The 25930-nt window shown below is 46.2% G+C and overlaps 1 protein-coding gene and 2 non-coding genes across 3 annotated transcripts in view; 2 read left to right on the top strand and 1 right to left on the bottom strand.

Moving 5' to 3' along the window:
- Positions 1–25930, bottom strand: part of LOC119445854 (protein ABHD15-like) — a 209707-nt gene that overhangs the window by 168572 nt on the left and 15205 nt on the right.
- On the top strand, positions 8245–8316 carry Trnae-uuc (transfer RNA glutamic acid (anticodon UUC)). Its single transcript has one exon. It is a non-coding gene; the product is annotated as a tRNA-Glu (tRNA).
- Positions 8322–8393, top strand: Trnaq-cug (transfer RNA glutamine (anticodon CUG)). Its single transcript has one exon. It is a non-coding gene; the product is annotated as a tRNA-Gln (tRNA).

The raw sequence follows: 25930 nt of genomic DNA, 5'->3' as shown, positions 1-25930 counted from the left end.
AAATGCACTAATGCACGCATCGCTTTCTGTATTTGTGAAGCGTGTGGCCACAGTTGAAGTACTTCATAATTTTTTCAGAACGCTCGTTTCTCACCTAGCTCCGCATTTGTAGGCGCCTCTAACTAATAGTTTAAGGGCGGTGAAGGCATGTGTTGCTCCCTAGCTGATGTGTTTTCTCTCGCGACAGCAGAAACGTCCTTGCAACCTGCAATTATACTAGTTATAGGTTGGTTCTCTGCAGTAAAAAAAAAAGCAAAAAAAACAGCAGATATGCTGTTTCACGTCATATGGACCAAAATAAATAATCTATACTTACATGACATGTATGCAAGTGTGCGAGAAAGCGTGGCATGCTCCCTGACGACTGGAAGATGGGCCAGATGGTTCCACTGCCCAAGTCCGGGGTGGTACTCAATCCTTTCAGTTACCCCATTTAATTAAATCCAATTGCTTGTAAATTACTTGAGCACATAATATATACTACCTTTGTTAACCACTTGGAGTCTAACATGTTTTTTTTCTTTTTTCAAGCAAAGCTTGGATACGCTAGCTTGTGCCGGCGATGTAACGCAATAAAAAACAAGAAAAAAAAACCAGCTGCTCTCAGAGCTGCACAGTTGGTCGGCACGCGTTCGTGCTCGGCACGCGCTCGTGCCACAGCTCCCGCGTTCGTCGTGGTCGTCTGCTTCCACAGCTGGCTGCGTTGCCGCTAATCATTCCAGCGTAGAATTTCATTTCTGTCGTCGTAATGGGGAGGCCGCGTTTACGGGGGTATGAGCCATTCATTGTCTTACGTAACGGACATATTTAATTTTGAAGAAATTTCATGGAAATCCATCCAGCATGAACGCGCTCGGGAAAGGGCTCGTCGTCAACGTGCCGATTCTAGCGTGAGGGCTTCCGAAGCCCGGGTGAAACGTCAGCGAAGAGCCGCGGACCCCGAGTTGCGGGAGCGCGATCTTGAGGCTAAACGTCAGCGTCGTCTAGCCCTCCAGGAATCCGACAACGGTGGTGCACGCATCGGCAACGCTAGCGCCAACTGCCCCGGTGCGACGGCCAGGTTTCAAGGAGAGTTTCTCCACCGGAACTTCGGAGCCAGCTGCAGTGCGTGTGACCGGTGGTGGTTCGAGCACAACGTGGTACTCGTCAGTGCAATTAGTTCGGAGGAACACCGAAGAAACTCACGACAAGCTTTGCTTACCCCCCTTTCCTCGTCAGGGAAGGGGCTACTAATTTTTTTGTTACACATGAAGTGCCAGCATGGTTTCCAGAAAAAGTACTCGCGAGAAACGTAATGAATAGGTTTCTAGGATATGATTATGAGGCACGCCATATTGGAAGACTCCGGATTAATTTGGAGCATTAATTAATGGATGGCGCACAGACGTTTTTCCATTTTGCCCGCATCGAAATGTGGCCGCCGCGGCCTAGATTTCATCCCGTGCCCTCGAGTTTAGCAGCGCAACGCCTTTAGCAGCGCGCCACCACATTAACTACTTCCACCTAGCCAGTGTTTCTTCCATCCTCTCTCTACCTCTACCACGTGACCGGCTTCTCACACTTCATACACACACGTTTTTCCACTTTGACACTCCTAATGCTAACGCATTAAGATAGTTCAAACCTTCCAGATCTTTCCGTTGGATGCCGCATCATCCGCTTGTGCACTTTTCATAGCATATTTTACATCAACTACACTTTAAAATATATCCTCTTTGCAAACCCGGCTCATGTGTCCTGGCGTGCAGATGACCATTTGAAATTGAAGTACCACACTTCAGGAACCATCAGCGCTTCGCTTCTTTTGTGCCTCGAACAGGCCATGACTGTAACCATCTGCCTGCTGTCATCCTCTCCGTCATCGATCCTCCAAACTTAAAGGGTGGTTTAATTGGTCATATTTTGTAACAACTGTTTTTGTAAAGTATCGCCATTTGGATTAACCCACCCCTATCTGCAACGCTTTAGTGGCCTGAGAGTAATAAAATGAAATGAAACCGGATGCAGTCAGAACGCGGCGCAAGGGGAATATTGCTGGAATATATATACTGTATATCTGACGTCGCACTCTTGTATACGACAGCGTCCTGTACAATATCCATAATATACCACAGTGAGATGAACTGTCTTGAGTCGCACTCCACGTTAAAGGCTGGCAAAAATGGTCGGCCATTGATTCAACTAACGCATTATAAGAAACCATCGAGACAGATGTAGACCTGTCCGTGTCTAAGCTCAGAAACAGCTCGATAAGGCTGTTTGCAATGTCGGCCTTTCTACGTGCGATTGAAGCACGCAGCGCTCGTTTCCATTGGGCCTCATTGGATGCGCATGATTACCATATGCTCGTTAACTTATTTACCATGCACGCACGAGTCTGCTTCGTCTGTAAGGGCGCGCAAAATCTTCCTGGAGGACGGTTTAGGCCAGTAGCGGTAAAAACCGATAAGCGCTCTCGGTCTTTAAGGGTGCTCAACGAAGAGCGGCATCGCCGTTACTTCCTGCTGCGCAATGAAAAATGCACGAGGTTGCTGGTTCGACGCCCCATCACGACGACCGCACCTCTGTGGTCACCGCCTAACAAAATCACAACGTGCTTTAGCCAAATTTTCCTTCTAGGCGGTCTAAATGATTCGCGCTGTCCCCGTCACGTCCTTTGCTCACCACGGGTACTACACATGTACTTACATACGCCATTAGCAACCGCTCACATACTCGTTACTGTGTTAAGGCTTTGCTGCCTTCGTGCATGTATGGCCAACGGCAATATGTTTGTGTTGCGTTCGACGCACCACGTGTCTTCCACCACTTGTATACCGTCATCACAATCCCCATCGTTCTCATCATCGCAGCAGCCAAACCCAGAGAATTGCGCGGTGATCTTCCAAGAAGTGAAAGTGAGGCAGCGTGTCTACGTTACGTGGTGATGCCGGAGAGGTGGGGCTATACGGAATAACATTTCTCTTTTAGAAAGTGAGGAGGACATCGCGAAAGCACGTGCGGCGAGGCCGATGTGGCGTTCTGTCACAAAACGTGATCTCTATATATGTACACAAGGGCAGCACGTAAAACTGAGGTTTCGATGCTTTATTCCTATTACATTTCACATCATATCGAATAAGACATACATATGCTCATTAATTGCGTTTCCTTTCATAGTTATTAATTATTATTATCATTATTTATTTTTGGTACCGTCATATCTGCTGTGTTGATCTTTTTTCTCATCCCCATTTCTCTCTAGTCAGCGGTCACGCGTACTCCACAAGAAAAAAAAATCATCTGCTTTGCAATAAAAAAGATTTTCTCGCCCTCTATCGATAATAAGGTGTACATGTACACACGTGGTGACAACACTGCCACCAGTAGATCGCTATGTTTAGAGGCCGAACGTCCGCACTCGATGCACTTCGTTTTGAGCAACATACGTCTCTTTCTTGCACACCGGTTGTAATAGGGAACACCGTCAAGAGGGAGTAAAAAAAAAATACGGCGTTTAACGTAGCTAATCAAACAGGTGACTATCAGCGATGCCGAATCGGAGGGCTCTAGCATAAAATTCAGCCGTATGGGGTTCTTTGCCGTAGAGCGTGGCGAACGAGGGTTTTCGCACTCGTCCCTTACACAGGAATGCGAGAGCTGCGGTCGAACCCGGCACCTCATGCACAGCAGCACAACACCGTGCATGTTGTTCATTGAGTGATCGTGGAGCTGCGAGAGAAACCGAGAGATAGTCAGCGAGAGGAGCGAAAGAGAAGGAGGCTAACCACAAAACAAGTATATATGGGGCATACTACTCATAATACTGAGTAGTATATACGCTATATGCCGCCCTCCCTGTACCGACCCTCGACAGAGGTTTAAAACCTAGCGGCATTACTAAGCAAAAAAAAAAAACAACATATTATTGCGATGTGCCATTATAGAATGACCAAGATATATTCTGGGGGCTTGATCCTGAGAAATATTTATTAGCGTAGGTAAGACGAGGCCGTGCCACCTTCAAAATAAGACGAACGCTTTCGCGTCGTGCTGACTTGCACGGGCCGTCATGCGGTAAAATACGCCTGGTCTCGTCCATCATCACCGAAAAGGCCGCGTTATACGGTCGGCCGCTCATGGATGGGGACACCGCTGTCGAGCGCCGAGTGACGACAGCCATATATCTTTATGCCGAGGAATATACAGGCTGTCCCACGTAACTTTAGCCAAACTTTAAAAATATGCAAATGCCACCTAGCTCAACAGAACCAAGGTAATGCTGTTTGCGGTCGCTTAGAGATATTCATATTATTTTTTTGCATTCCACGTAATTAGATAATAATTCTTAATTAATTAATCAACTTCTGAAATATTAAATTTAGATGAAAAGTGTCAATGAGAAAACAGTAGAGCAACATGAAAAACTCCCGATACAGCTTTCTGTTGCTCAATACGTGCTAAATTAAATATGTTTTTCCGTGCGTGAAAGAAGCCCGCGATTACACGCCAAGTGCCTCGAGCGGCCAGTCGCGCGGCAATTTTGCGTGTATTCGCGGGCTTCTTTCACGCACGGAAAAACACTTTTAATTTAGCACGTATTGAGCAACAGAAAGCTGTATCGGGAGTTTTTCATGTTGCTCTACTGTTTTCGCATTGACACTTCTCACCTAATTTTAATATTTCAGAAGTTAATTAATTAATTAAGAATTATTATCTAATTATGTGGAATGCAAAAAAATAATATGAGTATCTCTAAGCAACCGCAAACAGCATTACCTTGGTTCTGTTGAGCTAGGTGGCATTTCCATATTTTTAAAGTTTGGCTAATAAAGTTACGTGGGACACCCTGTATAAATCGTGTTAGTGGTGTTATTAAGAGAAATTTAAAAGAATCGCCTGCAGCATGTAGCACAAATTTTAACTGCACACAATTCGTAGATTGCAACATGTGCCCTAATGCCATTAGCTTACAAGTCAACTAGTGAAATTTGTTAATTAGCCAACTAAGCATCTTGACTGTGCCAGTCATGCCCGACTCTTCCAGTGGCTCAGTGATCAAGGCTTACATTTCCGGTATATATATACAGACATAGGGTGTTCATTTCGAAGCTTTACGGAATATTTAGAAATCGCCTGTGGCAGGTAGCATAATTCTTATCATTGAGCTGGGTTATTCGATGAGGTGAACATTAGTAGCACGTGAAATTGAAGCACATATATTAACTAATTAACTTTTTAGTTAATTACATTACAACGCATAATGAAATTTACGAATTGTAGCCGGTGAGCTTGTCAGGCGTATCCACTTGGAATGAATTTCAAGGATGACACCAGTTTGGAGATATGCGCCATCAAACGCGCCGTAAAAATGCACTGTTGTTCCACTTACTTTTTAACCAAAATGCTGTTTTATACATTGAAGCACAAAAGTAACTGGAACGCACATGCATTTCGCATGTATTTCGTCCCACACTTTGCAAAATAATATCTCGAAACTGGTGTCATCTTGGAAATTCCTTTCAAGTCGACATGTCTTTCGAATTGACCGGCTACAATTCGTAAAATGCAGTATGTGTGGTAAAGTAATTAACTAAGAAGTTCTTTGTTAATTTTTGTTAATTATTTGAATATGCGTTTCGATTTCTCGTGCTACTAATGTCCACCTCTTCGAATAACCCAGCTCAGCGATAAGAATTATTCTACCGGCCGCAGACGATTCTTAAAAAATCCGTAAAACTTAAAAATTAACACCCTGTATATGCATACACGCAGGCGATCTTTTTTAAAGCGTTACGTTACTGTATAAGAAAAAAAAATATGATGTAAGAATGTTTCAGGTACCTGCCTTGGGGCGAGACAGAGTGTACGCGGCAGCCGGTGCCTTCTTTGCAAATATTCAGCCCACATTCATTGTAGAAGTAAAACACGTTAAAATGAAAGGAGGTAAGGAAAGAAAGAAAGACAGACAGAATCTCGTGCAGATAGCAGCGCTGTAGGTCTCTTTGGGTAATTGTCCCACAAACTCTGTATGAGTAGCTCTATCATCGTCATTGGCCGCACACACCGCGTTTGTGTGCGCATCAGCGGGCGCGCTTCGCAAGCGTGGGCTCAAATAAAAGCCCGCGACCTTGGCAGGGCTGGCGAAGTTTCGAGCTGCTGGAGCGCGACGTATATACGCTGACGGCACAGCAGTACGTCACAGCGCGGTGATAGCACTTTCTCATTCATTCGAATCTGTATATCTGTACATACGCTCGTTTTCGCAGGCACGTAATTGCGCGTGTCTCTCCCCGGCTGAGCGTGAATGAGGCACGCTAAGCCCACGGCGTTGAAGTTGCACTTACGTATAGCGCGGAAATGCGGACTCGTCGGCCATTCGAACTTTCATGTGCAATTCTGGCAGCGCGAAAAAAAAAAAAAAAGAAGAGAGAGACTAAACGTACGGACTACTTTCTGCGGCAACGAAAGCAAAACTATGGGGCCGGAGCTCCGCGCGTGTGTTACGGCGCCAAGTAGTCCGGCAGCGTTTGATGGCGCTTTTGGTTTCTGGGAACAGACACTTAATTAGCATAGCTTCCACGTGTGACGGTTTCGCTTTTCCCAAACGCGGAAGAGAACGCAAGAAAAAAAAAAGAGCTTTAACACCCAGTGATTTAACTTTGTCTTATTTTACTGTTGTAAATAATATGTTTATGTCGCCTCTTCCCCAGCTTATACTTACGCTGATGAAGATGTGGGACTTCAACTCGAGGAATTCTTCTCCGAGTGCAGCCACTTTTTTAGCAAGCGAGTCACCGTTTATGTGGGCTGATCGCGGTGATAGTGCAGCCTATTTCAGAGTTTTCGTGGGCCGATATACCGGCGATAGAGTACTCTAAAATTATGTAGCACAGGGGCAACTGGGTATGGGATGGATGCTATGAGCGTCCCCATTGAAACGGGGGGGTAGGTTGCGCCAACAGGCTGTTGTTATTTTGCCTAATGTCCTACCTTTATTTTTGAGAAAACACACAAATACAAAAAATTCCGAGTATCAAACTTTTTGAACCATTACTGGGAACTCTGGTTCTGTACGTCTCCGTTGTTTGTTGTCTCCCTACTTTTCTGCCACCACACCTCCAACCGCCCCTTACTAATCTCTATAGCAGACATGTTTACTTTCCCCCTGCTATCCCTGAACCCAAGGGCTTTAACGAGGTCAGAGGAGCCTAGACTGGCAGCTGGGTAGATATCTTCACTTTCCAATAAAACATATTCGATCGTTTCCCTAACATTACCGCAGCCAGCACATGCGTCTTCATCCTTGGTGTACCTCGCTTTATAACTACGCGTTCTAAGGCATCCTGATCTCGCTTCGAAAAGGACGGAGCTTCCCTTTGAGTTATCAATTGTTTCTTTCCTGATTTCGTTTTTTTTCCTTGAGGTAGTTAGTCATAGCAGGTTTATTTTCCATTGCCACCACCCATGGCATTGTCTCAGCCTCTCTCACTTTGCGTTTGACGTTTTTTTGTTGCCGTGTTGCTGACCATACAGGTCGCATACTTGCTGGTAAGCTTCCTAGTTCTTTTCCTCCACTGTGAGCCAATGTTTTGCCTGTGCAAATACCTGAATACCCTCTTGCACCCCATCTACTTTTTTCCATATTCCTCAGTCGTTCTTCAAAATCAATTTTACTCTGAGTCTCCCTTACTTCAAAATTTGTCCAGCCTATATCACCCTGCACATCTTCATTAGTAGTCTTCCCGTGAGCGCCCAATGCGAGGCGTCCCACTAACATATCTATTTAATATTTGCCTGCCCTGCACGCAAGCCTTTAGGGCGCCTCGTATCATTCCATAGCCCCCCATTTAATCGATAACGCGCGACTGCGCTAAGCAAACCACACACACGTCTAGTACTTCCGCATCGCCTATGCAGTGTCGTTTCAAGGCCGGCAGGCCGATCGCATTCAGCCTCCAAAGTTATTTTTTTTTTCTCGCAGCTCAGTCACTTCGCCGTTTGAACTCGTGGTTATGCGAGAGAGACCACAAACAAAAACCTTGAAGCATCTCGAAATATATTTTACCACAAGCACTTCCGTGCGGCGCCAGCGCCAACAAAGCTGCAGGTCTCCCAGCAATGCATATTATACAACACAGCGCTCGCATCTACACAGCTAGAACACGAACGCGAATTATACTTCCGTGCAGTGAACGCTGCTGCGACGCGGCACCGCGGCCGCAAATAGAAACCGGTTCAAGCGCTCGCTCTTGCGCTGCTATCTCCGGCGTGGTCTAGTGGCTAGGATATCTGGCTTTCACCCAGAAGGCCCGGGTTCGATTCCCGGCGTCGGAAAATTCGGTCTCATGGTGTAATGGTTAGCACTCTGGACTCTGAATCCAGCGATCCGAGTTCAAATCTCGGTGAGACCTTCTTTTTTTTTCTATTTCAATGTAGCATTGCTTTTGTTTTTAACCTTTCTTACTGTCTCTTCTTTTTCGCACAGTTCTTCATTGAAATCTTACGCTACGCCCGCACCAGTGTTTACGTTATTAGAGACACTGAATACGATTTACGGCAACAAAGGCCACCTCTACCTGGTTTTCTTCGACAACAACTTATTTGCCTTTCGCCAACAGCCGGCCATGCCTCTTGTTTCTCTACCTTGCATGCTTAGTTGCTCCAAATTAATGACGCTGACCCGCTACGGAGGGTAGGTCAATAAACAGGCGATGTAGTAGGGAAACAAGAGGATAAAACTTGGAGGACGCTTAAGCTTCGCCTTTAAGAGTGGAACGCGATAGCATTCAGAAATCCTTGACTGCTTCTCACGCTTCCCGGCAACTTCAGCTTATGTAACCGCAATATTTACCGGGAAACGCTTGCGGCGAACGTTATATTCACGAAGGCGAGCTTTCTGGTAGAAACGCGGCCTCTTGCGTGGACCGATCCCGGAGGCAGTGAGCAGCCACGCCAAAAAAATTACATTATTTTCAGGTGGCTATTATCAAGGCGAAAGCCTTATATGTCTTCATAGTTCTGTCGACCTCCAATGTCCTTGAGCGAAAACACGTCAACGACATGAAAGGTATAAACACTATCATCATCAATGGGTCATACCTCCGTTGCCGGGTTGGTGCAGTGGCTTACTACACCTACCCGGTATTGTGTCTTACCTATATGCAAACACTCACGGAACAATTTGATGGTGTGCGGGTCACCGCCGTCATCGTCTTCTATGAGTAAGCGAATTAAGAGGATGACTAAGCGAATTAGACTAATCGAATTAAGAGGATGAGTCAGCGAATTAAGAGGGATGACTAAGTGCAGTAGACTAAGCGAATTAAGGGGGATGACTAAGCAAATTAAAAGGATGAGTATGCGAATTCAGAGGATGAGTAAGCGAATTGAGAGGGATGTGTAAGCGAGGTAGACTAAGCGAATTAAGGGGGACGTGTACGTAACGTGTCCCTCTTTGAATGGCTTTCGCCTTCAAGTCGTCTTAGGGATAACATAAGAGACCCTGTGAATTTTTGTTTCGCACTTTTATTTTTTCAGTCTGAAAAGATTTAACATAAGAGGCATGCGCTGTCGGTGTCTTTGTTTGATGAAATTTGATTTTTGTGGGCTGTCATCCTCAAAATTCCGAGGAATAACTTTGTCAAGAATGTAAGACAAGATATGAGCAACTTTAGTGATAGAAGGAGGTGGCAATATAACCCGCATATACCGCTTGTTTATAGCAAGGCGTGGCATATACATATACCTAAATAAAACCGAAATTTTCGCTCACCGGCCGCCGGCAACGGACGCCGACGCCAGATTTCCTGCGACACGGGGCCCTTAAAGCTATCGCGTTAAGAAAGTTTATTTTGATTCTGAGGGACAGAATGTGAATGAGCCATAGGTAAATCCTTCTTATTAGGTTTATTGATGGAAATAATAGATATCAAAGTTCCACCATGCCAATATCTTATGCAAATCATTTCCTTGAGCAGAGCAGGAAGGCGATGTTGTTATAGGATAGCGTATTGAGTTGCTGCGATATTTGGTACTGTGCAATGGATAGCGTATTCCGTTAGCAGTCGTCCAGTTCTGGTCTTGGTTCCCCTTCGTATTTTAGGAGGCAGGGTCGTATGGGGTCGCTACCCAGGTATCTGGTTTTGAGGGTGTCAATCAGGTCCTGGTCATTCCCAGGGAATTTGTGAGCGATTTCTTGAAGCGTCCGACTGGTTGTCGATTTGGCCTTGTCGGGCTCGATCATGCAACGCAGGATGGCCGAAGTCGTAAGCTTGCCGAGGCTCTGGTGATCAGCAGAGTAACGTTTAGCATGCCGTATCACGACGACTCGCTAAACAAACGCGACCAAGAGCAAGTCGATGCCATCATCAGAGGCGCGTACAAAACGGCCCTGGGTCTCCCTGTTACCACCTCAAACGAGAAGTTAGCGGCTCTCGAGATCCACAACACCTTCGCTGAGCTGTCGGACGCGGTTATGGCTTCGCAAAAAGCCAGACTACAGAACACGGCGGCGGGCAGTGCCATCCTCCACCGGACCGGCACGGCAACGGAGCTTCGTGCCCTCGATGGGCAACGATCACTCCCGCCCGAGGTCAGAAGCAAGTTCACGGCGAACCCCATACCAAAGCACATGAGTCATGAACTCCACGAAGGACGACGCAAGGCGCGGGTCGACAGACAGCGCCGACAATTTATGGGTGACCCGTACGTAACGTACGTGGACGTTGCGGCGTACCCTGCAGTGGGCCTCTTCGCAGTAGCTGCCGTGAAAGGGAGAGACAACTCCTTAACCCTCGCGGCCTCCGTCAGGGCAGAGAGCCCAGCTGCGGCTAAGACCATAGCCACGGCGCTAGTAATAAAGCAACATGACAGGGTGGGCAGGGAAGTTCATGTCGTTACCGACTCGCAACAGGCCTGCCGCAACTTTACCAACGGACGAACACCGGTGCTGGCGGCTCAGATTCTAGGCCCGAGGCTGCAAGAATCCCATCAAATCACGTGGACGCCGGGTCACGCGGGACTGGAGGGGAACGAAAGGGTGAACGCCTTAGCTCGAGCGCTAATTAACCGAGCGGGGAAAAACCAATCGTCTGATCAATCCCCACCCTTTACCTTTGTGCCCCTGCCATCAAATTACTGCGACCGACTCGAGATCCAGCGACTCAACCGCAGGATTTATCCTCCCCCTCACAAAAAGCTCAGCACTGAAGAGGCAATAGCCCTCAGACTTATCCAAACAAACACATTCCCAAACTTACACAGATACAGGAAAATGTACCCACAAACATATCGCGGCATCTGCCTCTGGTGCGGCGACACACGCCCTGCGCTTTTTCACATCTCGTTGGGGTGCGGGGGCAAACCTGAACATTTAAAGACGCCTAAGAGGTACAGCTGACCGGCGATACCCACGCGGGACAAGAAGCTCTCGTCCAGCAAGTACGTCGAGCAGCCATGGCCAGTGGAGTCCTGGAATGAGGACACCACCCACTCGTCCCCAAGATCAACTCGATGGTCTAAATAAATGTTTTTTATCTCTCTCTCTCTGTTATTAGATAGCGTTTCTTTTTCTTTTTTTCCTCGCGACTGGTTGATGTGTGTTTTCACATTTAGTAGAATGTCTCGCGCGTGCTGCTATCGCCGATTGCATTGTACTGAGTGGGCTCCTGTAAAGGCTGCTCTTAGGGGAGCTTTAACCTCCATCTTTTTGGTGTAAATAAAATTCTATTGTACTGTAATGTACCGTACAACGATGTTTGTGCACTTACCAACCTTCCATAGTTCCCGGATGCCCTGCTGCACAGGTTCTCTTCTGTGATAACGTGCAGCGCATGCTGGCGCCGAGGCTATCTAATGTGTGACGTCACACCTGCCTATAAAAGGGCATGTGCTTTGTGAATAAACGCGTTCTTGCTTTGTGGCCTAGGTCATATCAACTGGCGACGAGGACGGGATCAACCCCGTAGGCAAATGCGGCGAATGAACCGGACGGCAGAATAGTAGGTGCATTTTGGCGACTGAAGAAGCCTTCCTATCAAGTACGTGCTCTCGGAGCACGACAGCGCAGCTTGCAACGAGCGGAGAACGGGGAACGACATCGAATGCTTCAGCGAGGCACGAGCAACGCCACCCGCACTGTGTGAACAGCAACCAACATGAACGCAGCAAGCGGCGTTTCATGCTGAGGGACTACGGAGGACAGCCGAGCGGAGAACGGGGAACGACATCGAACGCTTCAGGCAACAGGTCCTGCGGACGCGGGGCAGACCGGCAAGGAGCAACGTAGCACAACCAGTCTGCAACAACGACCACAACAGGAACAGCACAGAGGTGACTCTACGGTTCCTATTGACGGACAGAAATGTCGCGCTTAGGCAAAATCGCTGAGTTTGATCCTAAGTTACAGAATTTTGAATCTTACTTAGAACGATTTGAACTGTTTGTGCAAGCGAATGACATAAAGGACGAAAAAAAGCTACCGGTGTTCTTGACGGTGATAGGAGCTGAAGCTTATGAAGTCTTGAAGAACATTGTAGTGCCAGCTTCCCCGAGCGAGACAACTTACGTTGAAGCCAAGCGTTTGCTAAAAGAGCATTACAGTCCAAGAAGCTCGGTGATAGCGGAACGCTGTAGATTTAATAAGCGGACGCAGCACGAAGGTGAAAGCGTAGAGAATTTCATAGTCGAGTTAAAACACTTGGCTAGAAAATGCAACTATGGCGACTTCCTACAGGATGCTCTCCGCGACAGGCTCGTGGCAGGGGTACGGAACGAGGAAATCCAGCGCGCTTTGTTCGCGGAAGAGAAGTTAACCTTTGAAAGCGCCTGCAAGATTGCCTTGGACCGAGAAATGGCGGCAAGAGAGGCAGCGCTTATGAAAGGAAGGGACAAGGACGAGTCGTTAAATGCAATTAGGAGCCATTCGAAGAAATTGACTAAAAAGGCGCAAATGAGCCCCGTTCCTAAGAAAGAGCGATGTGAAAGATGCGGCAGAGGGCATTCTTCAAGCGTATGCTGGTACAAAAACTTTGTGTGCCGTAACTGCTCAAAAGTAGGACACTTGGAAAAAATGTGCACAGCAGCACAGTCAAAGAGAACAAATGCAGTAGAATGTTCTGATGAGGATTCCGAGCACGAAGTGTACTATTTTGTAAATATGACACACTCGTCTTTTGATATCAACATTCAGGTAGAAGGTAAACCGCTTAACATGCTAATTGATACGGGAGCGGCTGTGAGTGTAGTACCAGAGCATGTGTACGATTCACATTTTGCCCATATCACATGTCAGCCCACCAGAGTGAAACTTCGCACATACACAGGAGAACAAATGGTACTTAAAGGGCAGTGTGAAGTATCGGTAGTGTACAAAGATCAGAACATGATGCTACCAGTAGTAGTAGTTAAAGATAACGGACGGAAACTACCAGCATTGCTTGGGCGGAACTGGCTTGAACGTCTTAAGCTAGACTGGGGCGAGGTTGGCCAGGTAACTGCAGAGGACAGAGTTGTTTCATTGCAGAAAAGGTACCCTGCAGTGTTTTCTCAGACACTAGGCACCGTGAAAAATTTTGATGCAAAAATAGCCCTGAATGCAAACGCTGTGCCGGTATTTTGTCGTGCCAGGTCTGTTCCATTTGCACTTAAAGAGAAAGTGGAAAAACAACTCCATGATATGGTGGAAACGGGCATGCTACGACAGGTACCACATAGCGACTGGGCAACCCCGCTTGTGGTGGTGCCAAAGAAAGACGGCAGTCTTAGGCTCTGCGGAGACTACAAAGCTACAATTAATCCAGTGTTAAAAACAGACCATTACCCGCTACCCAGGCCAGAAGACCTGTACTCAACAATTGCAGGCGGTAAAGTGTTCTGTGTTCTTGACCTGTCCGCAGCGTATCAACAGGTACCACTGAATCCCGAGTCACGACCACTTTTGACTGTGAACACCAGTATAGGTTTGTTCCAGTTTCAGCGCCTTCCATATGGTGTGGCTAGTGCACCCGCAATATTTCAGTCCATGATGGACGAAGTACTGAAAGACATTCCGCATGTAGGGTGCTATATCGATGATGTGATCGTGGCAGGATCTGACACAGTCACCTGTCAAAAGACGCTGGAGCGGGTCCTTGAAAGGCTACGTGAGTATAACATCACGTTGAACGCCGACAAATGCCGTTTCTTTCAAGAATCGGTGACTTACTTGGGTCACACAGTAACTGCTGAAGGGATTTATCCCACGGAAGCGAAAATCAGAGCGATTGTTGATGCACCTGAGCCCACCAACGTCACGGAACTAAAGGCATATTTGGGTATGCTAAATTTTTACTCAAAATTCCTGAGGAACTGTGCAACCGCCGCTGAGCCACTATATCAGCTTTTAAAGAAAGATAAAAAGTGGTCGTGGACGAAGGAATGCAGCGATGCATTCGCAGATACAAAAAAGCTGCTTGTTAGCAGCAAAGTCCTCACGTTCTACGACGTTGACAAACCGATAGGAGTGCTTTGTGACGCGTCATCCTACGGACTAGGCGCAGTAATATTTCATGAAACTGCTGACGGAGAAGAAAGGCCTATCGCGTTTGCATCGAGAACCCTCAGTGCGGCGGAAAAAAAGTACGCACAGTGTGAACGGGAAGCGTTGGCCTTGATATTTGGACTTAAAAAGTTTCACCGTTATCTGTATGGGCGGAACTTTACGATATACACTGACCACCAGCCACTACTTGGCATCTTGGGAGAAGAAAAGCCCACACCAGCGTTAGCGGCAGCCCGCATGCAGCGTTGGGCAATGACCTTTGCCGCCTACAGGTACCACCTTAAGTACCGTAAGGGAAAGAACATGGATGTGGCTGACGCCTTGTCCAGATTGCCTCAAGTAGTGCAGGCTGAAGAAGAATCGGCCGAATGTTTGTCAGTGTTTCAGTGTCTTCCATTGAGAGCCGACGAAATTGCCAAAGCGTCCAGACGATGTTTGACATTAAGTCGCGTAGCTGACTTTACTCTCAATGGTTGGCCTAGTTGCTGCTCAGAAGAACTCAAGGCGTATTACGTACGCCGAGATGAATTATCACTGGAGCAGGGCTGCGTAACGTGGGGAGTCCGGGTTGCCATCCCTGAAGTGCTAAGGTATCGCGTGCTCGACCTGTTACACGACGAACATCCTGGGGCAAGTCGCATGAAAATGCTGGCCCGCAGTTTTGTTTGGTGGCCTGGAATTGACAAAGCCATAGAAGAGTACGTAAAGAAATGCACAATATGCCAGGCAGTACAACCCGCAGCCCAGCCTGTACCACTTCACCCATGGAGCTATCCTACTAGATGCTGGTCACGCGTGCATGTAGATTTTGCTCAAACGAGTGCAAATGTGTTTCTTGTTCTTGTTGACTCATTTTCGAAGTGGGTCGAGGTATGGCCTATGTCGTCCACGTCTACTGCAAAGACAATTGAAAGGCTTCGAAGCGCTTTTGCAGCTTACGGGTTCCCGGAAACACTGGTAAGCGATAATGGGCCGCAATTTACTGCAGCCGAGTTTGCAGACTTCATGGCCACCAATGGCGTGAGACACATCCGCACTCCTCCTTATCATGCAGCTTCAAACGGCGCAGCCGAACGAACTGTGCAGACTGTAAAACGCGCTCTGATAAGACAAGTCCTGGAAAGCAAATCGTCAGGTGCACGTGATTCGTTCCAGGAATGTATCGACAGTTTTTTGATGGCATACCGCAACACACCCAGTAGTGTGACAGGAAAGACACCAGCTGAGCTATTTCTCAAGCGACAGCCACGCACTAAACTTTCCTTGTTGAAACCCGACTTTTCGAGAGCAATGCTCACCAAGCAGCAGGAACTTAAAGAACAGCGAGACAGGCGTCGCGGGAGTGAGCGTTTGTTTGATGTTGGTGATCAAGTGTTTGTGAAAACTGTGCGCGGTGAATGTGCCTCGTGGGAGGAAGGTGTTGTGCACCAGGTTGTGAGTGCTGTGACGTATGTTGTGAAAGTGCGCGAACAACTCCGGTTTACGCACGCCGACCACTTGCGGTCACGTCATGCTGACCCGGCAGCAAGGCTGGAACCCATGTCGAGACTCGAAAATCCTGTGACGCAGCACAGCGACATGGCAGCAGAGAGCACGTCATCGGTCCCAGCAAATGCAGCTCCAACGCATCCAGTTCAGCAAGCTAAACGGCATATCCCACCTCTCAACATAGACTGCCCGACACCGTCAACGGCGTCTACGCCTTTAACGTCGACGTCACAGCCGGAGGCACTGTCAGCTGCACCGCCAGCGGAAAGGCAACCGCTACGGCGCAGCACGCGCACCCGCAACCCACCGGACCGTTTCAAGCACGAGGATTTTGCAAAATAACAATAGATGTTGGAGGGAAGGAAATGTGATAACGTGCAGCGCATGCTGGCGCCGAGGCTATCTAATGTGTGACGTCACACCTGCCTATAAAAGGGCATGTGCTTTGTGAATAAACGCGTTCTTGCTTTGTGGCCTAGGTCAAGTTTTGTTACAGATGTAGCGTTCGTTTCACCACGAATTCTTAGTCGAGAATTAGCACAGTTGACAGCTTTGAATTGTAGGACGGCCAGTTGCTTAAAATATTTGATTTTATTGTGGAAACGGTTAGGCAGCCGATATAATATCGCGCATAACGTTTTTTTTTTTCATTTCTGCAGCTTTGCCCAGTTTTTTTTTAAATATTAGCTGCAGTCGTTGCACTTGGGTTTTGTGCAAGACAGTCTAAAAGTTGTTAAAGTAGGTAGTTGTAGACTGTGTCCAAAGCTTTATTACCGGGGTAAACCATTTCCACTTAGTGAAATTCTGTGTCTCTGCCTGAAGCTATCAAGATACCGTCACTGGCCGCGTACACGCGACGCACTTTAACCGTTCAAGAGCAAGCGCGTGTATATAGTGCAGTGTGAGTGTCTGTCCGTGCGCCGCGCATTGTACCTCATAATTAACACTAGTAGGCCCATGTGTGCATATTCATTTTTTGTATTATCCGATTGAGTTCATTGATTTGTGTTTAATTGCATAAATTGCATAATGTGCCGCTCCACGACTGTATTTCTTTTTACAAGCGAAACTTGTCTATGTCTAGCGTAAACGTCCGTGTCTGTTCGCAGAAACTATCATCATCAGCAATGGTATGAACCATTGATGTCGATAGTTTTTGTGGCTTTCGTGTCGTCGTCGCGTTTTCGCTCAATGACTTGGAAGATAGACTGAACGATGAGACACATAAGGCTTTCGCCTTAATAAGTGGTATCTAAATCCACACCACAGCGGCGGCTTTCTTAGGAAAGCAAAACTAAATCTATACTGCTATGCTTTTGCTTTGGCGTAGATAAATGAAGTAGATAAATATAGGTAAATGAGCTAAGACTGCTCCAACATTGGCCCAGGGCTGCGGCTTCTCGCGTGCGCCCATGTTTTAATCATTTGAAGTATCCATCTTACTGATGATGATCACGACAGTGGTCTATAGAATGAACTGAGGTCTTACTGAGACCCCTTTATCTTGTTTGGATCCAATATTAACATTGTTAGGGAGCCGACTTCTCTTTTTGCCCTTATTCTCGTCTGCTCTGCAGATGATGGTTGGTGCGCGTTAAATGGCATCTACCGCAGAAGGCCCTAACTGTCACACCTGCCAAGCTAGCGCACTTGACACCCAAGACTACGCAGTATACGGCCCAGATTCTGAGACGAAAAGTTGACCTCGAGTGATAAAAGGAAACACGAGCGATGACACGGCGCGTCCGGCCGTTCACGCGTCTACGTGTTCGCGGCTTGAAGTATGCGTAGGAGCGGTTACTGGAGGGTGGCCAGCGTCAAGTGAAGCGGGCATCTTATCGACTCGTATCCACCCAGTCAGGTATCAGCAGGTGAACACCGCATAGGTGAGCTCTCGAGGAACGTGAAGGGAAAGATTGTGCCGGTATACGGCCGTGTGTGTTTGGAGCGTTAGGCGAGCTTGTCCACGATGTTCTAGTTCGTATGATAAACGGTGACAGGCTCCCATTGGCGAGCGCAGACGCTATTTAGAGGATGCTTTTTGTATTTAAGAAAAAAGAAAATCATACCTCATAGTGAGTGATGAGAGCGTAATTTTGATCATGTGCAGAAAAACGTTAAAAAAGATACCATCAAAATGTTTCAACAGCAACCCTGCGACTCCGTTACACCGCAACGCCACTGCAGGTATCGTAACTTTTATGTGGCCGCTGGTCGAGCGTTTCAAGCGGGCAGATTCGACGCTTCCAGTTAGGCCTGTGTGAAAAAAAAAAACAAAAAAGAGAAAGGAAATGCGCAGTTCTTATTGAGAACTGAAGTTTAGTGAAGTTTAGTGTGCTATAAGCGAAAAGAAGGCACCCGTCACCAAAAGGCGGGCGGCCACGCTGTCGTAGAATTTTCGAAGCCGCTCGCCATGACATAAAAGGAAAATAGGAAAGCCACAAATTGAAGCTATACCTTAAATATGCGTCAGTATTGAAAAGTGTGTTTCGCTCTTGATAAATCGTACGTTGCACCCTGCGAACCGGTTACTCTCGCTGGCTTGTATAAGCACATACGTATATAGAGCAATGCACGTATCTGCTGATCCTGCTATAGTGCCTCAGGCTTCATCAGCCGTTAACGAACCGCTAAAGCTACGCGAAAAATGTGACATCATTATGATCGTGGTTTGGCCGGTTAGCAAAGTGACAAAAAAAAAGGCATTTCATCTTTAACTGAGTTTCTTATATCCCTATCTTGAACGTTCAGAGCGAGAGTTGAGGTATATAATTGCGTCGGATCAACTAAGCTTGGTGGATGTCTGTAGTGTTCCTTTGACTCCGCCGTCAGTCTTGATTGATAAAGAAGTGGAGATTCGTTCCCCTTCATCAAATCATCCCTGGTAATTGCTGGGTATCTCTGCGCTGTCCAGGCTCTCACCGGCGTCGTCGTACGCAGGCATTCGCGTTTGCATGCCAGAAAGTTCTTATGACAGATCCTCCCCCCCCCAGCCCCCCCCCCCCCCCCCCCAAAGAAAACAAGAAAGAGTAATGTTGGGGTTCCACGTGCCACAGCCAATATATGATTATGAGGCACGCTGTAGTGGGGAACTGCGGAATATTTTTGACCAATTGAGGTTTTTTATAACGTGCACCTGAATCAAGTACACGAGCGATTACTTTTCTTTTGTTTTCTTTTTTTCTTCTTTTTTTTCGCACTTAGCCCCCATCGAAATGTGGCTGCTGCAGTCGGGAATCGGGCACGCGACCTCATGTTTAGCAGCGCTAAACCACACCCACAACGCCACTGCGGCCGGCTATTCGCCAAAACAACAAAGCCAGAATCGCAATTTATCCCGAACTAAGACAGTGAAGCGACTGCCTAAAGGAGCACGAACTTCACCGATAACGCTAAGTACTTGATTCCGCTGGACTTTTGCTATACTATAGCACTACATTATAATGCGGAGATGGTTATACAATACTGAAGTCGTACATGAATTTGTCGTATTGCAACACACAGATCAGTGTGCGCTTTGGGAAGCGTTCCCGACAGAAACACAACGCCGTATCAATTTAATATTATGTGAATTCTCTATTTGCATAGTTATGTTTTGTCACGCTCACATTTCTATCATGTATGCAACAATTTGCCTTTTGGTGTCACAGTTTTTTTTTTTTTTGCTCGCCCTTACAATCCTTGACTTTGAAACCACCGTTTGTAGTCGCTGAGCCGTGTTCTCTAAAGAGTTGCAGAAGATAGTGCCTTTTTCTACTCATAATCACTCTCTCTCTCCCTCTGTATATATTCCATACCTAAATATATCTATAAAGTGTTTAAAAACAAATTGAATCGAATTGAACTCTTTTATAATTCTAGCGCAACAAGTAACCAACCGAACTGTATCCCGACATCGTACGCGTTGTCCCCGAGGTTAAGTTCCGTCATAAAAAAAAAAAAAAAAAAAAAAAAAAACTTCCTGCGCAGCTCCCCGAAATCTAGGACGTGTCTACAACAGCGCCGGTGAACCAGTCATCGATTCTGCCCATTTCGTCACCGTCGCGTCTCCACTTCTGAAGCCGCAACGAAGACAGAATGAGATTGCTGAATCGTCAATGCGACGTATAGTGCTATAGCATTTGCTTGTGTGAGATCATCGCCCCCTTTCTGTGTGAACTGACCTGCTTTTGGCGGAGAGTCGCCTCTCAGCCCAGGCTAGCGACCTTTAAGGGACAAAAGATGTGCGATAAAATTGTGGGTGGTGGTTGTGCCGCAAGGTTAAAAGGAGTCACGATCGGCTGCTTCTTGAGGCCAACGGAACCTCAGTGCTGAGAGCGTCGATAAAAAGCTTAGTTGTGAAAAAAAGGAAGTAAAGATAAAAGACCGATATGGTGTTGGGCTGCTAAACACGAGGTCACGCGATCAAACCCTGGCTACGGCGGCCGCATTTCGATGGGGGCGAAATGCGAAAACACCAGTGTACGTGTAAGATGAACCAGTGTAAGGGTGTAAGATGAACGTTAAAGAACCTCAGGTGGCCAAAATTATTCCAAAGACCCTACGGCGTGCCTCATAATCAGATCCTGGTTTTTGCACGTAAAACCCCATAATGTAATTTTTAACGATAAAAGATAAGAGTACACACGAGCGATGGCGCAAACAGAATTGAAGTCGCCCGCGCATAATGTCAAGCGACATTAGGTGATCTCTGTGAGAACACTTACGTTCATTATCATCATCGCCATCTTCGACATCATCTGCATATATTTATATGCACTGCAGGAGGAAGGCCTCTCCCTGCGATCTCCTATTATACCTGTCCTGCGCTAGCTGATCAGGTAATCGAGAAATGCGCGGAGTACAATCAACCTCTCTTTATGGCTTTCAGTGACTATAAAAAGGCATTTGATTCAATAGAGATACCAGCAGTCATAGAGGCATTGCGTAATCAAAGAGTACCGGAGGCATAGGTGAATATCTTGGCAAATATCTACAAGGATTCCACAGCTACATTGGTTCTCCACAAGAAAAGTAGAAAGTTACCTATCAAGAAAGGGGTCAGGCAAGAAGACACAATCTCTCCAATGCTATTCACTGCATGCTTAGAAGTATTCAAGCTCTTAGACTGGGAAGGCTTAGGAGTGAGGATCGACGGCGAATATCTCAGCAACCTTCGCTTTGCAGATGACATTGTCCTATTCAGCAACAATGAGGACGAATTACAAGAAATGATTGAGGACCTTAACCGAGCAAGTGTAAGAGTGGAGTTAAGAGATTAATATGCCTGGCAAGGAAACAATAACACTAACGTTACCTCAACCTTTAAGAATCCCTAACTGCCGAATCATTTGAGCTCCTTTGACCTAACGGGTGCATCCCGCAAAAATTTAACCACGTCTTCTTGCTTAAAATATGCTGGGTAATCGCTTACTTTTGACAGAGTGCCAACGCAGGGTCCCATAATCCGCACGAGCTAGCAACACAATTTCGTAAAATAAGCTTTCACTTTCTGGAACTGTCGGACCTATGGAGCTATTGCACGCTGCATGAAATCACAAAGCGGGAGAATAAATTCAATAAGTCTCGAAAAATTACTGGGGGACCGAGCGCGAAAACGCGCATTGTAGCTGAAAACTAATTTGGAAGCCAGCGACATAATACTTAAAAAAAATGGTGCCTTTTTTTGCGCTTGTAGACAATGCGATGAAATCGTAGCTCGTGAGTAGTGTTTGAAGGATAGCTCGTTAAGAACTCAAGTATCCTTCTCTGCAAGGGTCAACGAATAGAAACAAAAAATAGGATCAGGAATTTAACAAGCGAATCATTAAGCTACTAATCATTATTTGACGCATGACTGGGACTTGAAAAAAATCAAATTACAATATAAATCATGCACTTTCGTATATACAAGCGTAATTTCATGCCGGTCACTTACTAGAAGTAATACAATCTGACTTCCATTTGTTGAAATATGATGCATAATAGGACGAAGTAAGATAAGGAGCTTATTGAATACGACTCTCTTCGTCCAATCAAACGGGCAGATAACTCCCTTAATTAAAATTGCACAATCAACATCGCACACTCTCTCGCTTGCTTGTGACTTCACCCTTGGCTGCCACTTGTTATTTTCTTTCTATTGGCAAATCAATAGCTAACAGCTTATTCCCTTGCTCAATATTACGAAGTGCACACAGTAACTGAGAAATAAAATTTTTGAAATGTTGAATATTGTGCACCAGTTGTGTCATTCCCAGCACAGGAAAAAAAGGCGAGAAAAAGAAAAAGAAAAGGCGAACTTTTGTTTTTATGCAAGTGCTGTTTTTAAGCTTCGCTAGGTGAGCTCGCGTGTGTGCCAGCACATCGGTTCTAGGCATAGGCTTCCTTAAAATATCCCCCCACCCCTACCCCCGAAAAAAAAAACATGTTCTAGGTAATATTTCGCTATGATATTAATAAAACAACCACCTAAGCTTACTTCGCAAAGTTTAGCGCATCATAATTATACTAAATGTTACCGGGAGATTAATTCAAGCCGAAGCATGTAGTGGACGAGATCATGTCGCGTATCCTGCATCCATAGAATCGGATAACGGTCTTATGCTGCAGCAGACAACAACAGAAAGCACTCGGTTTGATGAGGTAACCACAAGCCGTAGGCTCGATGTTCTTTTTCTGCACTGTCTGTGCACCGTGAGATCAGTCATGGGCAGCCGTTCATTTAGGTATATAGGGTGGTTCAATGGAAGTTCCACATGACGACGACCATTCGACTTACAGTCGCTCCTTGGTACGCAGGGCACACCAAAGCAGACTCATTTGATGAATTAGGTGCAATACCGAACGTTCTGCTTATAGGTTCTAAGTGATTTACGTGAGGCCTCTGAGCTGAGCGTTCGAACTTGCGCATGAGCCCTAGAAAGAAACCTGCCCTTCTCAACAACGAACCTAAACAGGTATGAGAACATATATAAGTACGTATATTCGAAGGGCTCCATCGTCGTTGCCTCATGCGTGGCATACAAAGTCGACATACCACGACGTATTGACCCTTTTCGCGGCGATTCCTTGGGCGCTGCCATGTTTGATCACGTGGTGACGCGTCCATTGCTTGCCTCAACTGCCGCCGTTGTTTCCGTGTTTACAATGGATGTGTATGACGCCGGTGTGGCGTAGCAAGCCTCTGTTTCGGGAGATATCGTGGACGGTCACTGGCTGGACGACACGAAGCTTTCGCCACATCTTCAGAGAACATGCAAAAGCGCTTTCGGAGCTGATCAAGCTATAGTGAAAACACCGCGAGCAGCGTATGCTGCTTGTTCTAAAAGCGGGGATAAATATGAATTCCAAGCTATCCAAACTTTCCACTCATGAATTGAATCAGGATTAGTGTGTTTTTCTCTTAATTCTTCTTTTGGGAAATATTTTGGAGAAGTGGCTTGTGATATTTCTAACTCAGTAAAGTTCCTCTGTGCGGTTACTATCTGATTATTTTCTGTCTAATCGCTCGCGATTCTGCTCAGTGCCGTTAGATTTTTGTCTTGCTGCGCACAAGTCTTGAAAGGTAGCTGTTCTGCACACTGTGATACCTTGTAGAAAGAAGGTTTTATCGCTAGTAACTTGCTTACTCTTGTGAACCGCCACAAAACATTCAGCTTGGATCATTCGTGTAGTACCGTCATTTATTGTGCGCATATAGTGCGCATATATTCAAGTGCGCGCCCATTAACTTATTCTTGACACGGTGGCGAAAGAGTTTGCGTAAGTTTCCGTGCCACTTGGGGTAGGTGTGTGTAGATACTGTGCGCGAAACCTACTATGACAAGAAGCGACGCTACTCTCTTTATCATTGTTTAACGAGCAGTACTCACTCACTTTTGCTGACGTTCGTGGGATTAAGCACTTATTTTGAAGGTTGGCGATACAACATTGGCGGATGAGCAAATTTCTGTATTCTCGAGGAAGGCCGTACGTCTCGAAGTGCTGCAAACACGTACGGACAGTTGCAGCAGCGGTCCGCGAACTTGGCCACACATGTTCATCACATTCCTTAATATGCCAGTCACTATTTTTGCAGCCAACTACTGCACACGCATTCAACCCACATATTTCAATCCAGCATGATTGGAGCACAGTGCGTTAGCGAAAACTCAGTTGTATTTTTGACAGGTGATCGCACAGAAAACAAGGTAGACGTGGTAATGGCATCGCATTCGTGCGGGGTCGCTGAGGCGACGTACGGCGCGCCGCCGAAAGCGCCATCTCTTGTCTTTAGAACAAACTGCTTCGCGAAAAGAGTCAATATAATATAGCTCTCGCTCCCTTTCTCAAAAGGATGTTGGGTTTGTCATGCTATACACCATCTTGCCAGAGAGGAGCGTATATGAAAAAGGTAGGGCGCGATGCAAAAACACACACACACACGCACACACACACGCACGCACACACACACGCACGCACGCACGCACGCACACGCACGCACGCACGCACGCACGCGCACGCACGCACACGCACACGCACACGCACACGCACACGCACACACGAAGGTATATTGACACGAACAAAGAAAGAGAAAGAAATGACTAAAATCACGCCCCCCCCCTCCCCCTGCTCTAACATCCAGTGGGACAAAGAATGACGTGCTAATAATTGATGTCGGTGGTTTAATTAACTAAAATTGAATAAATAACTTTTTAGTGGCTGCAGTAAGCAGGCATGTTTGTATTGAAAAGTTAGAGGCAGATGTGTTTCTACAGAGTATCAGTTAGAAGAATTCTTCTAGCGTGTCCGTGCTCCGAGCTATCCGACTCCAAATTTTTAAATGTCGTTTGCATGCTTACGCATGCAAGAGAGTTAGGATCGGCGCAAAGCTCCTCCCTGATGTGACGCGGCTGTTCCCTGCTGCGTTTAGTCTGACAACGAGGTGGAGGCATTGGCAAATATGATAACTGTCCCCCTTCCCCTGTATTGTCTTTATTATGTCGTTAGTATTTCTTTGGTTAAATGAAGAAGTGTACTTGGTTAAGAAATGTATAAGTATAATGTGTAGGGTGAGCATTGTAAACTGTTTATTTATACGCAATCTTCTGTGTTTCAATAACATAATAATGTATAGATTTCGGAATACCTGCATAAGTCACGCAGATATGTTCATTGTTTTGTATTTCATTTTAATACACGAGAATTTCATGTAGTCATATATTTAATGTTTTGCAACAGATACAAAGTAATGTAAGTGTTTTACTCAGTGTATACAATCTTTAATAAAGGCTGCTGATTGCTGCCCGCTCGTTGGCTGTGGTTTCGCTGGTGACGATATAGTAGACATTTTTTTATTTCTTTTTTCTGCTATGCTAAATTTTCTTCGTCCCCCCCCCCCTTTTTTTTTGTTTTTAATTGGTTTATGCCTGCTATATTTATGGAGCAGGCAGGGGTAAATATTTTATTTTATTTTTCTAAACCCCACAATAACAAAATGTCCCCCTTCGCCTCTCGGCTGGCGAAATCAAGATATGACAGCGCGAACACTGCACGCCACAGCAGCGTCACAAAAGGGAGGAGCTTTGCGCCGGTTCTCACTGTCTTGCATGCGTAATCTTGCGAACGGCAATTAAACTTCAATATATCGGAGTACGGATGCGCTAGAAGAATTCAGCCAAATGAAACTGTGTAGAAACACGATTGCGTCTAAATTTTCAATACAAACGTGTCTGCTTACTGCAGCCACTAAAAAGTTAATTCTTTCATTTTAGTTAATTAAGCCACCGACATCAGTAATTACCATCTCATTCTCTGTCCACCTGGGCGCGTAAATTTTCTGTGTAGAGGTGGTCTTCGCGTACATCTAAGCGCCTAATTAAAGAAAAAAAACCTGTCGACTTAAGTTTGATCACCCTGTATATAAAGTGATGAAAATATTTTTAGCTTCTAGGACTACAT

The sequence above is a fragment of the Dermacentor silvarum genome, chromosome 3, assembly GCF_013339745.2.
Source record: "Dermacentor silvarum isolate Dsil-2018 chromosome 3, BIME_Dsil_1.4, whole genome shotgun sequence".
Taxonomy (NCBI): Eukaryota; Metazoa; Arthropoda; class Arachnida; order Ixodida; family Ixodidae; genus Dermacentor; species Dermacentor silvarum.
This window is presented reverse-complemented; position numbering and strand designations above follow the sequence as displayed.